This window comes from Rhinatrema bivittatum, chromosome 7, assembly GCF_901001135.1.
Source record: "Rhinatrema bivittatum chromosome 7, aRhiBiv1.1, whole genome shotgun sequence".
Classification (NCBI taxonomy): domain Eukaryota; kingdom Metazoa; phylum Chordata; class Amphibia; order Gymnophiona; family Rhinatrematidae; genus Rhinatrema; species Rhinatrema bivittatum.
In genome coordinates, this window is record NC_042621.1 from 20,247,734 (window position 1) to 20,263,307 (window position 15,574).

The 15,574-nt window shown below is 41.8% G+C and overlaps 1 protein-coding gene across 2 annotated transcripts in view; it reads right to left on the bottom strand.

Moving 5' to 3' along the window:
• Positions 1–15,574, bottom strand: part of CDH8 (cadherin 8) — a 515,521-nt gene that overhangs the window by 274,804 nt on the left and 225,143 nt on the right. The window lies entirely within an intron of this gene.

Consider the following 15,574-nt stretch of genomic DNA (forward strand, 5'->3'; position numbering starts at 1 on the left):
ATTTTGCATTCTTGCCCATGAAATCATAGGGCAATTTTTTTTTTAAATCACTGCATTGTTTTGCAAATTTGAGACTGGTCAGAGCCAGGAACACTTCCATATCTGTAGAGAAGTCAGCACCATAAGACATGTGTGAGGATTTCAAAATGAAATCCATTGCAATATCTACCAGCTCTACTCTTCCTCACTCCATCCCTGCCCTTGCCTCTTTGTGGCAGCTGTGAAAGTACCCATGCTGTGAAACAGAGCAGGTAGGAAAATTTTCAACAGTCCATTTTTACCCAATTAGCTGCATTTGAAAATTGTCTTCCTCATGACAACATGTAGGTCAGTCTCAGAAGGAGATCTTGCCTTGTAGGTATTGGTGATACAGCACTGAGTCTGATTGAAAGATACTTTGCTTCTTATGTCCTACCTACCTCACATACTGTAAAGCAATCCCCTGAGAGAATGCAGAGTTTGTGGGACCAGGAAAGAAAGTGTGAAATGTATTAGAAAAGAGAACCAGTATATATTAGGGATGTGCATTAATTTTGGATGAATTAGTCAATTTCAACAGAATTGCCTAATTCATCCAGTTTCTGAGAACCTAAAAAACAAAAGTAATTTTTCCGAAATTTCGGAAAAATTTATTTTTCGGGTTAGCGCGCACTAATAAGAACATACGAACATGCCATACTGGGTCAGACCAAGGGTCCATCAAGCCCAGCATCCTGTTTCCAACAGTGGCCAATCCAGGCCATAAGGACCTGGCAAGTACCCAAAAACTAAGTCTATTCCATGTTACTGTTGCTAGTAATAGCAGAGGCTATTTTCTAAGTCAACTTAATTAATAGCAGGTAATGGACTTCTCCTCCAAGAACTTATCCAATCCTTTTTTAAACACAGCTATACTAACCGCACTAACCACATCCTCTGGTAACAAATTCCAGAGTTTAATTGTGCGTTGAGTAAAAAAGAACTTTCTCCGATTAGTTTTAAATGTGCCCCATGCTAACTTCATGGAGTGCCCCCTAGTCTTTCTATTATCCGAAAGAGTAAATAACCGATTCACATCTACCCGTTCTAGACCTCTCATGATATTAAACACCTCTTATCATATCCTCCCTCAGCCGTCTCTTCTCCAAGCTGAAAAGTCCTAACCTCTTTAGTCTTTCCTCATAGGGGAGCTGTTCCATTCCCCTTATCATTTTGGTAGCCCTTCTCTGTACCTTTTCCATCGCATGCTAACTCCCGTTAGTGCACGCTAATGTTTAAAAGTTAGCGCACACTAACTCTGTTAGTGCGGAAAAAAAAAAGCCCGAACCGCGGGAAAAATGAAATTTCCCTTGGCGGGCCAAAACTATCGGTTTGGGCTTTGCTCATCTCTAGTAGATATATCTGTGGAACCTAGTGAAGAAGCATTATATATAATGTTATGTTTTCATCGCTCTGTGAACTAAAAACAGCAGGGAAATGATTGGGATAAATTTATAGGTCATATTTCTGCATTGTTGTGCATTTTTTAGTTTATTCATGCTGGAGTTTTTTGTTGTATCAAAGTATGTTTTCTGAATACTTGAAAATTAAATTGTTTTATTTTATTTTATTTTTCATTTTTATGTAGCATGACCTTAAGACTAGAACATTCTTTGTGTATTATATTTTTGTATTATAGGGTTTGATATGTTATTATAATAAAAACAAAATTTAAAGTGATTTGTGCTAGTTTATACCAATTATCGTGACTTCAAAGAGCAAAAACCATGAAAACTAAAAACAAAGAAACAGGTTCTGTGGGGAGCAGACTTTTCCAAATAACTCAGTACTGCTGGATCCCTGATACTTAGCAATTCTCAGGGATGGAATGGCAATTTCTTATCCAGGAATTTGTTTTGTTTTTTGCATCCTTCACTACCCAGGGAAGCATTGAGGGTGATTTATTAAAGGTTTTTGTTCATTTTTCTTCAGTACAAAACTCAAGGCAGATTTCTCAATCTCAGCATTTTAAGGAGGAACACATTAACTAACACCAGACTTGCACAAGTATTTGAACCAGAGCAAAACTGGGGCAATCCTTTTTTGTCTTTGCTTTGTTTACATAAAATGATTTAAAAACAAACTTGCAGGAGTTTAATTTCAATCACGTGTTGTTATTCACTTTCATGTTTTTAACTTCTGCATTTGTATTTGGATGAAGGTAATAATGGAATCTGCTTTGAACAGTCTTTGCTGGAGAAAGCAGAATACAAGATTAAATAAATAAATAAATAAGGCCTGCCTCAAGCATATCCTTCACAGTTCTGTGTGATTAAAGTCAACCGAATGCAGTAAACATTTTTCCCAATTTTCCAAGGCCTTTACCTGGATAACATAATGGGCCTCATTTTCCATCCGGATCGCACGCGATCCCAAAATGGGGGCAGAGTCGGCCCCGGAAGAGGAGGAGTCGGGGCGTCACCGGGGCCGACTCCGCGAAGATGCCACGGACGACGAAAAGGTAAGGCCCTTTTCGCGTCCGAGTTCGCGCCCAATAGCTACACCTTCTATGGTGGCGCTATTGGGTGCGAAACCGGCAGCGATCGCACCGCGACGGTGCGATGGCTGCCGGCTAGCGCAGGCCCGCCCCCCGTTTCGGGCCCCCGCCCCCTCATTCCCTAAAGTATCGCAGGCCTGCGATACTTTAGGGAATGAGGCCCATAGTGCTTTACCCACAGCAATGGCCTGTAATAAAACTGTCTCCCCTATTCGTGAGTAGACCTACGTGCAAATGTCTTGTAAGCACACAAGTGTACCTGGACTGAGGGCAGGTCTTCCCAGGGGAGGGGGGGGTTTGTGCTTCAGCAGTTTTGCGCTTATGTGCAGACTTTTGCCTTTTCAAAACTGGGCTTCTAAAATTTCCCCAAAATAATAGCAGGTGTAAATGTCTGCAGGTAGTTTAGGTGGGGTAATTTCCAAAGTGAATGTGCAGTACATGTGTTAGTAAGCTTTCAAAATTGGTGTCACTTATGCAGGTATTTGCCATTATATTTACGCAAACTGTTACAAAATTACCCCCATAGGGCCCATTAAACCTCCTTCAACTTTTAGTACCAAAAGAGTTTTTCATGTTGATAAATAATCTTCGGAAGGGACCTTTCTGTCCTTGAAAGCTCATGAATTACCACATATTTTTTGTTAGGCCACATAGATTCTAGTGCAAATACAATATTTTGTATAATCAGATTTACAACAGCCATGTCAGCTGCTTCTTGCCTCCTAGAGAGTGTTATAGGCTATAAACTCACCATCCTCTCCCATGCCAGACACATTGGTGGTTATGGTAGGGATACGGGAGAGGCAAGAAGACAGAGTAATTAGAAGGGAAGAAGAGGAGCTAGGAGAGAAGTGGGTAGGATATAATCAAGATAATCTATTCTTCTACAGGTTCCGACAATAAAGAAGTGTAAAAAATAAAAACATAACCAGACACCTGAGGCATTAGGGAGGAAGTTATCTTAAGGGAGAAAGTGGCCACCATTGGTGGGGGTAATATCTGTACATTTGCATTAGAAAGAGTTATAGAAGATTGCAAGGGAATAAGTGGTGTTAAGGTCAGTCTTGAGAGTTGCAGTAGGATAAAACCAATTGAGAATAACTCACATTGGAGGTGAACATTATGAATCAACGAGTAATGAGTGGCCAGGCCAGATGGCGGGTAAGGATGAGATAGATTCTCTGGATAGTGAGCTGTAACCTGTCAGTGATCTCCTCTCTTCCAAAACTCTTTTTCTATTTAGACCAATATTTTTCTCATGATCTTTTGGGTTTCCGGCACAAATCGGTACCAATCTCTGTTGGGCTGCAGCATCATGCACGTGCATTTGTAATTACTTGGGAGTTTTTATTTATTTATTTTATTTTTAGATCCCCCCCTCCAAACTCAGCCCATCTATTGCAGTGACAGATCTCAGGCAGGGATCCCAAACCATGGCTCCCTTTGGCTTCTGGCTAATGTTTCCTGCGATCGGGCCCTTAGGTGTTGCCATTGAGAAATGCCTGAGACTCCTCTCCCTCTCCTTTCCTCGACATCCCTAGCTCCAGCTGGGCTGAAGGAGCCCCACCTGGGAATGCCACTGAGTCACTGGGCCAGCTCCTTTATGACTGTGGCACCAACCTGGATCATGTGTGGTGAACCAATGTTATATAATTATATGATGGATGGGAAAAAGTTACTGTCATGTATTTAAGTCTGTTTAGTGGAAATAAATCTCTGACCTTGCCATCCAAACATTTTCAAATCTGTTATTGAGCTTATGCTTGGATGGGTTAGGGTGGCAGGTAAAGGGTCACAGCTGGGCCATATTGTTAAGACATATTTTATATCCTTCAATGGACTTTATTTTCAAAAGTTAACAGATCAACTACTCATGCAATTGACAGAGTTGTGCACTTATCTTGCACATAGGCTTCATTAATTTGTGCTAAGTGTACAATTTTATTAATGTATGCCTCTGACTAAATTCAGAAAGTACTCACATAGCAAAATACAACTACTGAAATGATCGAGCGGTGTACAACATGCCCAGTCACTCAAGCACTTATTTTGCTTCCCATTGAGCATAGAGCCCAATGCATCTAAAATTAGCTTTTTGTATAAGTATGCATGCATCATTCCAACAACCATTTTTTTTCTAAGAAGCAAAGAAAAAATGGTAAAAAAAAAAACCCCACAAAACACACAACTGGAAAATGTGTTCACTATTTGCTATGCATAAGAGAAAAAAATGACTTCTGCATTGGACATAGATAATAGATCAAGAGGGAAATTTTGCACAGCACAGGTACACTTGTATCTGCAAACCTTCCACTTACATGGATACAGGTGCACAGTAAGTATACGAGGTACGCATTAAGATTTCAAAGCTCCCTCTTGTTTAATATGCAGAGAGAAATAAATGAGCATGCTGTGAAACAGCTTACATACTTTATGTCACATATGGGGAGGAGGGGGAATTTTCAAAGGACAATTTTATGTGGGTAAATACATCTTTACCTACATAGAAACCTTTGATCATTCCACTCCTCAAATGATTGACCTTAAAATTTTACAACTTTTATCATTGGAACTGAAAATCATAATTGTAAGAAAAGCAATAGGTTTTATGTTTTACAGCTTTAGGTGCATGCAGAACTTATAATTATCAGTTTAGCACATTTTAGGGTAAAATGTTTTGAATGTGTCCAGTTGTCTGTCTGTCCTTCTTTGACACTGACACTGCAAGCAAGAGGTAGCAGCAGCCTGGCAGACAAACCCAGAATGCATTGCAAGGTCTGGTAGAACAACTGGTAGAGTAGGGCAGTGGGCCTGGGAAGATTCCCAGGCCCCACCAGCAAAAGATGAGATTGAGCTGATGGCAAAAGTAACTGCGGAGCTGGTAGGGGCACCCAGGCTGCATCAGCTGAGAATTTAGCAAAGTGTCCATTGCCAGAGCTACGGGGCTGGTGAGGTTCCTAGACCCCAAAGGCTGAAGATGAGGAGGAATTAGCAGGCAAGGTCAAGAGTGGAGGAAGGATGGAAGAAGGTGGGAGGGGGAGATGGAGGAGGCAGAGGGAAATGGGAGAGGAGGAGGAGGTGGAGAAGGAGGAGGAGTCTGAGAGAGGAAGAATGGAGGGAGTGATAAAGAGAAGGTGGGCGCTGGGGGAAGAAAGAGATGTAGAATGTGAAGTAGTAGAGTGTGGGAGGTAAAAAGTTCACCTTGTCCTTCCCCTACTTTTCCAACCCTCCCCAACATCCAACCACCCCCCCCCCCAGAAACCCCACCATATTCCACTCACCGCCCACCCACTCCACTCTAAACACCCCTACTTGCATCTTCCTGATACTGACAACCCTTCTCTATATCCCATCTAATCATTCCCATAACAAATAGGAGATATGCATAGACACAGATCAACTCTCACACACACACACGTAGGTCATGGAGTAATGAAACATTTTTAAGTTGATGTGAAATTCTAGACGTATTTTTCTACTGTGCTGATGTGAAAGCAATGTTCTGAATCACAGGTAGGTAAAGTCATAGTTGATCTGTTGGCTATGGATTCCTTTTGCATGAATAATAAACTGGGATAAATTCCCTTTGGTTTCTCAGTTGTCAATTTTTCTTGGTACAGCATTTAAAATAGTTCCCTCAGCCTGCCTACAGGTTTTGTGCTATAAATCCTCAAAGGAATTTCTGTGTCAGGTTTAGAATACAGCCTGGAAAGTCTAGGCTGCAAAATATATTACTAGCCCTGAGGTTGATCAAACTTTGCTTTAAATGAAATTTGGGGAGGGAGGTTAGGTTCTTTTACTGGGGTGGGGGCATGTTTTCTTTTTTTTAAAGATGCAAATTTTTGCAGAGATATTTTGATGATTTATTTGAGCTTCTTCTAATGGAAAATGGCTGTTTGGGACTTCCTGAGAGAATGCATTTGCCTAATCAAGCAACTATACTTCATCAATATGCAAACACGATAAAGTGGAAAAACCAATTATTATGTTTAGAACTAGCACGTTATAAGACTTGGAAGGTCCCCAGGCAAAGAAAGGAAAATTGGACACTGCTTGGTTTTATTTCCAGGCAAATGAAAATGTTCTTTATTGCTTGATGAATTACTGTGTGAATATTTCTTTGTGTTATGCATATGTTGGGAACCTAAACCCTGGCTAAGAACTCAGTATAATAAAGGCCACATGTTTATAGTTCTCTAAACAGGGTCCTTATTTTCTTTCTTTCTTTTAATGAAATTAGACAGGTTTTCTGTCATTAGGAAACTATGGATCTCATTCAATAAATAATAATTCCATAGGCACATTATAGGGCAAAAATAATTTTTGCATGAGGCCCTATATCTCTGAGCAGAAACACTGTAAATCTCAATGTGCTAATACAATAAATAGTATCAAAGAAGGTTTAAAAAGAAAAGCATACATAGCCTGCCTCCATCTTTTTGATGGGTGAATATGTTTAGAATGAATATTCTGTCCAATGAAGCCAGCAAAGTATAATGAAGACCAGTAGAAAGCCCGCACTCTCTGGGATAATCGGGTCACAGTCCCCAGGCCAACTGCAGGTAATACTGTGCAGTTCCATGTAAAGAAAAGGAAATGACAGCTGGCTCCTACGTGTATCATGCTATTATTATTTTGTATGTATTTTTTTTTTTTTTGCAAGGCAGTTTCCTGCTGCTCCTTTTGGATTTCCAGATCCCTTGGAACTGTCTTCCTTTCTATCATAGTCCTCTAAATCTTCATAACAATCTAGAATTTTCCCCCGATTGTGATATTCTCCCCCCAACATAGCACAATTGTTACGGTGACAATCCTTGACCACGGGCCACAGATCATGGCTCCATCTGGACCCTTGCATCCTGGATTTCCTTTAAAAAAAAAAACTCCTTCAAAATGTTATCCTGCTCATCATGTGATAATTTAGGGTCTAACTACATAATTTATCTATGGGATAACATTGGGATAATGATCATGCAGGCAGTTTATCAAACCCAAGCAAGATATATTCTATGCACCGAGATATAGAAACATAGAAACATAGAAGTGACGGCAGAAGAAGACCAAACGGCCCATCCAGTCTGCCCAGCAAGCTTTCACACCTATTTGTTTTCATACTTATCTGTTACTCTGACCGCTGAGGTCAGGACCCTAATTGATAACCTTTTGGTTCCAATTCCCTTCCACCCCCACCATCCATGCAGACAGCAGTGCTGGAGCTGCATCTAAGTGAAGTATCTAGCTAATTGGTTTGGGGTAGTAACCTCTGTAATAAGCAAGCTACTCCCGTTTGTTTACCCTGCCTGTGCAATTCAGTCCTTGTTGGTTGTCTGAATAAAAATCCTCTTTACTTAAATGTGGCACAAAAGTTTCTTTTTTTTTCCCTCAATACACGAAAAAAAAAAACTATAGGAAGAAGAGGGGAAGGAAAAGGTGGTCCCTAGGAACTTGCCTCTTTTTACAAAAAAGTTTTACAATTTTACATAAAAGGTTGTGACTAAAGAAAACTCAAGAGAAAGCCAACGTGTTATAGCTAAACGACACTTTTTGAATTCTGCAGGAACCAGTCCATTAATCGAGCAGTTGGTAAAACGTTGCTAGGAAAGCTATTCTGTCATTAAGAGCGATCTGGCCAATTTTTAAAAAAAATGGCTGAGCATCTCAGTCACATTTTCAGGGTAATTTCCAAAGGAAAATGCAACTTGCTATCATAGCAATTTTCAAAAGCCCATTCACCTGTATTAAGTTCACTTAAAATTGGTATAGTAGCAATTTTCAAAGGTTTCTGAAAATCACCCTGTTTGACTGGAAAGTTCAAACTGATTTTCAGTCGAAAATCTAGCCAACTAGAATTTCGGCTGAAAATCATGCTAAATCTACCTGGCTAGGGTGCTCAGACTCTGGGCCAAATTTTAGTACCTTTGGGGGTCATTTTCAAAGGAGTTACGCATGTAAATGTGACATACTATCGTAGCAATTTTCAAAAGCTATTTACTCGAGTAAAGTGCACTTACTTGAGAAAATCCTATGGACAATTCAATGGCATATATTGTAGCAATTTTGAAAAGCCCACTTACTTGAGTAAAGTATATTTACTCGAGCAAAAACCAGTTTTGCTCGAGTAAATGCTTTTGAAAATCTGGCCCTATGCGCGGGCGTAGATTTGTGCACGCAACCCGGCGCGCACAAATCCACGCCTGATTTTATAACATGCGCGTGCAGCCGTGTGCATGTTATAAAATCCGGGGTCGGCGCGCGCAAGGGGGTGCACACTTGTGCACCTTGCGCGCGCCGAGCCCTAGGGAAGCCCTGATGGCTTTCCCTGTTTCCTCCTCGGAGGGAACTTTCCTTCCACCCCCCTACCTTCCCCTCCCTTCCCCTATCCAACCCACCCCCCCCCCAGCCCTACCTAACCCACCCCCCCTAACCTTTATTTTGGAAGTTGCGCCTGCCTCCGGGCAGGCATGGGTTGCACACAGCAGCCAGTGCTGGCGCGCGATCACCCGGCACGGCCGCTGTGCTGGAGGCCTCGGTCCTGCCCCTGCCCCCACCTCTTTTTCAAAGCCCCGGGACACACGTGCGTCCTGGGGATTGCGCGCGTCACCGGGCCTATGCAAAATAGGCTTGGTGCGTGTAACCCCCCTACGTGCGTAAATCCAGCTGAATTTACGCATGTTGGGCTTTTAAAATCTGCCCGTGTGCTATAACAGATGGTTAGTAAAAATCAGTGCTGACTGGCTAAATTCTCTTTCATCCACCAGAATACAAATGAATTAATTGTGGGGTCGATAGTCCCTAGGGGAATGTGGGCCACAGATTTCCATTGGTTGGGAGCTTTCCAGCTGAATTTTGTTTTGTTAGGGTGGGCTTTTTCATTTTTTTCATGTATTTCAGTTTGGATTCCTTATTCATTTCAAATGAATGCACTTCTCTAATAATTCCTTCATCCGGCCTTCCACTAACCTGAATAGAAAATGAAATAGGGCGGCTTACTGCCTCTCCAGCCCCTCTCCCACATGCCCACAGGAACAGACAATGTAGCAGACTATCAGGCCCTCTGATGCCCCCTCCAGCTCATCCAATCAAAAAATATATTATCATCCCCACACAAGTCTCTCCTTCCCAAGTGACAGAAGTCTCCCAAAATCCATTCAATCTTTCGCAGTTGAACTTGGAGACAGATGCAGGCTGACCTTCTCCTGGCTTGGCATCCAACATTGCTCTGAAAACACTGGATGCCAAGGCAGAATGAGAGCAGCTGCGGTACTTCTGACTCGGCTGGGCATAATGGGGTGGGGAGGGGGAGAGGAATTTTGTTCTAAAATTAGATGGGTGAGGGTATATTTGGGGAACCCGTGAGCCTTGCTACATTTTCTATTCAGCTGGGTAGGAAGGAGGATGGAGGGTCTGTTGGCCCTGCTACAAAACCATCAAACCCTTTTTGGATAGAAAGGAAGCTGCAGAACCAAAAGTCATGATATGAAACTCTGAGTAAACTCAGGAACAATGTCAGGAATATATATCTTCCCGGAAAGGGTGAGGGATGCATGGATTGCCCTCCGGGAAGTGGTGGTCAGGACAAAAATAGTGAAAGAATTCAAAAGGGCATGAGATAAACACAGAGGATCACTAGTGGCTAGAGGATGGGCATGAAGAAATGGGATAATGTGTTACATGGGGGTAACCTGCATGGAGTGTCACGTCTACCCTTAAAAGAAGCCTTAGAGGGGGCTAAGTCACACAGAGTGGCAGCTACTACCCTAAACAACTTGCTGGGCAGACTGAATGGACCATCAAATTCTATGTCGCATTTTCTAGTCGGGCAGCGGGGAGGATAGTCGGATCTGATGTTGTCCCTGCCCTGTGTTCATCTTGAGATGGGGAGATCAGAGGGAGGGAGAAGGTTGATGAGTGCTAGCCAGCCGATTTAGGTCTACTATTGCAGCACCTCGATTTTTCTGGCCAAATTAATAGGCTAGTACTGAAAAACAGATTTTCATATTAGGGTTTGCTGAGTAGTTCCAGACAATGTGGACTGGCCACTGTTGGAAACAGGATGCTGGGCTCCTAGATTGATCTGACGCAGCATAGCATTTCTTATGTCCTTAAACTACTTTAAAGCTTAATCATCTGATTCAGTATTATTCAGATCATTAAGGACCAAGTTTTAGTTGCTGGAAAGGCAAACACCAATGTATTTCAGCAATTATATGCAGTATACAATTAAACAGTTAGCTGAAGCTTGTTCTTCATGTGGATTACAAAATCCCCTCTTGCTGTACATTCAGCAAACTGCAGTATTTCAATAAATAATGTAAAATCAGTGGGTTTTTTTTTCTTGAAACACAGGAACTTGTTTATTAAACTGGTTTCCTAGTAACAGAGCTGAAGGAATTGATGAAGTTAATTATTCACAAATGAAACGGGTTGTAGATCAAGAAAAAATATGGCATCCATTTTCAAGCATCTGTTTATTGTGACTGTATTTTGAAACATCTGCTATTGTTTCGGAGCTCTTGCAGTACCTATGAGTTGCTTATCTGGGCTAATTTGTAATTGACCTCAATAATTCAGCCCTTTAGTCAACATTTTTGTGACATTCTCATTGATTTAACAGTCAAGCCTTACAATCAATATCTGTGGAAGAAGAAAAGAAGAGCAAATTATAGTTGAGTTTGCCAATTTCACTTTTTTGGGATGTAACTTTTAATGTTATGTTCTCAACGAGGCCAATAATCAAAGCTATGTAGCCAGATAACTCCTAACTTTACTTTTAGCTGGATATAAGTCATTTAGCCAGATAAGTAACGGATGTTGATTTGGGCTGTTCAGTGGTCAGAACAAATTAGCCAGATAACTTAACCGGGCTAACTCTGAGGAGGCCATACCCTGAAGCATATGTAACGTTTTCTGGCTTTCTGTGGCCGGATAACTTTAGACTTAACCAATTATATTCAAAGAATACAGCTGGTTAAGTAGTGATGCTGAGTTAAAAAAAAAATAAAAGTACCTTGCGGGGCTAGCAGCCCAAATCACAGACCCCCCCACGCTCATCCAGTCTGTAAGCCATGGGCCCTGCAGGGCTGAGCCTCCTCACCCACCATTCACTCCTCTGAGATCATTGCAGTATTAAAACAGCTATGAGTCTCAGGATCCAGCACCTGCTCTTTGGTTCTGCCTCCCTGCTCACTGTCTACCCTTCGACTCCAACCATAAACCTCCCAATACCTTTTCAAATCTATAATCGGAATCATGGTGCACCACTATCGCGATCCCAGCCAGCGCTCTCCGCGCTGCCATGTCAGGATCATGGTCGCACTGTACTGCGCAATCCTGGCAGAATGTACAGATTTTAAAAGGCAGCAAGAAGATGGGAGGTTAGGGTTGGGGTAGGACAGTGGGGTGGGGGAGGGGGAGAGAGAGCTAGAGGGGGGGGCTCACTGTAGCCAAATTATGCAGATCAGAGAACTGTGTGTCGGGACACGTTAGTGTGTCGCCTGCAGTGTGCAGGTGTGTCGCGCAAGCCCGGTCAACTCTGACGCAAGTTTGGGCTTTTTTTTTCTAGAGATTCACTTTTTTTTTTTTTCAGTTTATGGGTTGCTTATTATTAGGTGATTTTTGCTGTCAATCGCGTTTTTTGGGGGACTTGGTGGGTGGAACGAGCCTAGCTGCCCTTGCATTGGCTGCTGCTGCTGATGAGGCCTGGCCATGAGGAGTACTGACTGCAAGCAGCAGTGTTTGGTGATCCTGAAAGGTTTTATGCAGCACGGCAGGCTTGAACCCTGAAGGGAGTGAAGCACTTAACTGGCAACAATCAAAAGAAGAGGTACATGAGTGTGGGGGCGAGACATGTACTGGGGGGGAGAGAAATGAGTGTGTGGGGGACAGACGTGCTGGGGGGAAGAGAGATGAGTGTGGGGGGCCAGACAATTTGTTTTATTATTGTTACTCATAAATTATAACAATAACATGAACCTTGGAATATTATATATTTTTAATATAAATGAAAGGTTTTCATGAGATAGGTTGTGTCGTGAAACATTTTATTATGTATATATTTAAGGAAACATACATAAATTGTCGAAATATGTTTCGTTCGTTTAACTTTTAACCTCTGGTTTGCCAGTAGACTGAATTACTGTGTCGTGAAATTATGTTTGTCTAAAAAGTGTGTCACCAACATGAAAAGTTTGGAAAGCTCTGCCCTAGCTGCTTTAATATTAAAGTGCTCTCAGAGGGGTCTTAGGTGGGAGGCTTAACCTGGCAGGGCCCATGGTTTACACATTGGAGGGGGGTGCTGTGATTTTTGTCGCTACACCAGCAAGGTACTGTGTTTTAAAACTCAGCATGGCCACTTAACTGGCTATATTCTTTTGAATAAAGCTAATTAAATTATCTAGTCACATGACACCAAATAAATTTAAACTGACCTGGCCAAATTCAAAAGATAATTAGGTTTAAGGTTAACCAGCTAAAGGTAGCTGGATACTAAACATAAACAGTGGGATAAATGTTTATCCCACTGAATATCCAGGATAACTTTTCTGGCTACATTTAACTGGATATATTATTCATTCTATGTTAGGGGGTTTTGTATTTACCTCATTTCTAGAGTTGTTAATAGCAAGTTAATATATTCTTTCTTCTAAAATTTAGCCAGTTGAGATAAATGTTTTCAATATGCCCCATGCACCTATCATGGATAAAGTACATACGGCTAAATTTTAAATCCCTTGCGCGGGGAAAACGTGGGTTACACACGCGGCCGGGCCTTGTGTGCTATTGTGCGTATCTTCAAAGGGGCCCAGCCATGCTCCTGTTATGCGCAGAAGTGCTGGGCCCAGGAAAAGGGGCAGTCCCAGGGACAGGGAGTGGCTGTCTGGGGGCGGGGGAGGGGCAGAGCTGGAGGCGGCCGGTTCAGTGGCCATTTGCTGCCGTGCCGGGGGATCGAGCCCCGGCAGCCTGCCGGCACGCACAGCTTACGTCAGCTCAGGAGCTGGCGCAAGATCTAAAATAAAGAAAAAAAAAAGGCAGGCCGTGAAAAGAGGTCGGGGAAGAGGGAGGGAGGGTAGGTAGGGGGGTAGGAAAGTTCCATCCCAGTCCGCTCCTTAATTGGAGCGGACTGGGAGAGAACTGGGGGAGGCCCGATCTCGTCACCGCATGTGAATTGGCCAAATCTACCACCACCACCCCCCCCCCCCCCCCCCCGTGCGCGCCGGCCTGGATTTTATAACATGCGTGTGCTGGCGGGCTCATTTTATAAATCGCACATCTATGTGCACGCGCCGGGTAACGCGCACACATGGAGGCGCGAGCATGATTTTAAAATCTTCCCTATATTGTATATTATTTCATTTATTATATTGTTAATCAATTTACTTTGTGTCTAATTAAATTGTGCCAATAACTCAGAATGTACTCGGTGAATGGAACAAAACATTTATGGTAAACAATAAACACAATATTTCTTGAGAATGATCTCTTTTTATAGGAATATTTCATTGCTTCTGTCTGTTACTTACCAGATTTTTTTTATTTTTGGGTGCTGATCAGTTTGTAGACTGCTTTAAGAAGGATTTGCCTTTGCAAAGTAATTTATCTGATCTTTTAAATACAAGTTTTAATCACAGTCAGGTACCATCATAAAATAATAACTGACTGTCACTTACAATGGTGTTTCTCAAATTTCCTGCACCTCTTCCTTCTCGATATACATTTTAGCTCCTCCCCCAAATGATAACATTTTTAGATAAAACAAAATTGCATTACAAAGTACTGCAGCTAATGTTATGTTAAACCTAACATCTCACCCCTCCCAATGATCCCTCCTGCACCCTCCTTTGGGGCATTGGGGAGGGAGGAAAGGTTCCCATCCACCAGTGTGAGACACCTTGAAGCCACAATTCTTAATTTTCATGTTGATTTGCCAGATGTATTGCCAGGATAACTGGCATGGTACCAGTGCTATAAACTGAGTAAAGTATCTTAGCTGAAAAAAGGAATGCACTTAATTCTAAAGGCCTTGCTCTATAAAGTATTTTCCTTTTCACATCCTTCATGACATAGATCCCTAATAGAAGACAAAAACACTGGTAGGAAATGGCTTTGCATTTCCTTTGCACACCATAAATCTTAAAAAATGCCTCAGCCAGTCAGAAGAAAACAATACTACTGAAGAATCCCTCTCAAGTCTCAGGGAAAATAAAGCAAGCATTCTGTTGTTGCCCCTCCTTCATTTATTCTCTGTTGCATTAATTTTTATTTATTTATATAAACATTTGTATCTCACCTATCTGAAATCCTAAGAGGGTTATTAGAAACATATACAGTAGCTAAGTCAATAATAAACAGATAACTATCAGCAAATAATAAAATAAACAAACATCAAGACTAAAGTGAAAACATAGACACTTAAAAACATAAAGAGGTACAAGCAATAAATACATTCTAAACATAAATAGCTTAAAGCAATACAATTTCAAACTAAATAAATCATTCATTATAAAACAACTGCTGCAAACTTCTCATCCCCAATAAAAATCTAAATAAAACTCTGCTCACACACAAAGAGGTAAATTTTAAAATCTCGATGCACACATTAATTAGGGAATGTGCAAATAGGTTAGGCTCGCGGGCGCCACGCGGATTTTAAAAGCCACCGAGATACATGCATATCTCCTGCAGTGCACACATCTCAGATGTTTTCAAAAAGGGATGGGGCATGGGCATAGTCTGGATGGGGCATGGTATTTTGGGATATGTACTTAAGATGTGTTGAAATACCGATGACCGGGTGAGCCTACAGATCCTGCCGCATAACTTTTCTTCTGCAATGGATGATGTGTAAGTTAAAAAAGAAAGAAGACTGGGCAGATCTGTGAGGTTTTAAGGGTCAGGGCTAACTTGGGGGTGTGTGTGTGTGTGTGAAAACTATTAAACAAGGGGGGTTTGGGGAGCTTTCTCTTATCCGGGTGAACTGAGGGCGAACTGGTAAAATTGGTAATAGAATCAGTATGTGCAACTTTTAATATTGCCCAATTTATGTGGTAGATGCACATTTGC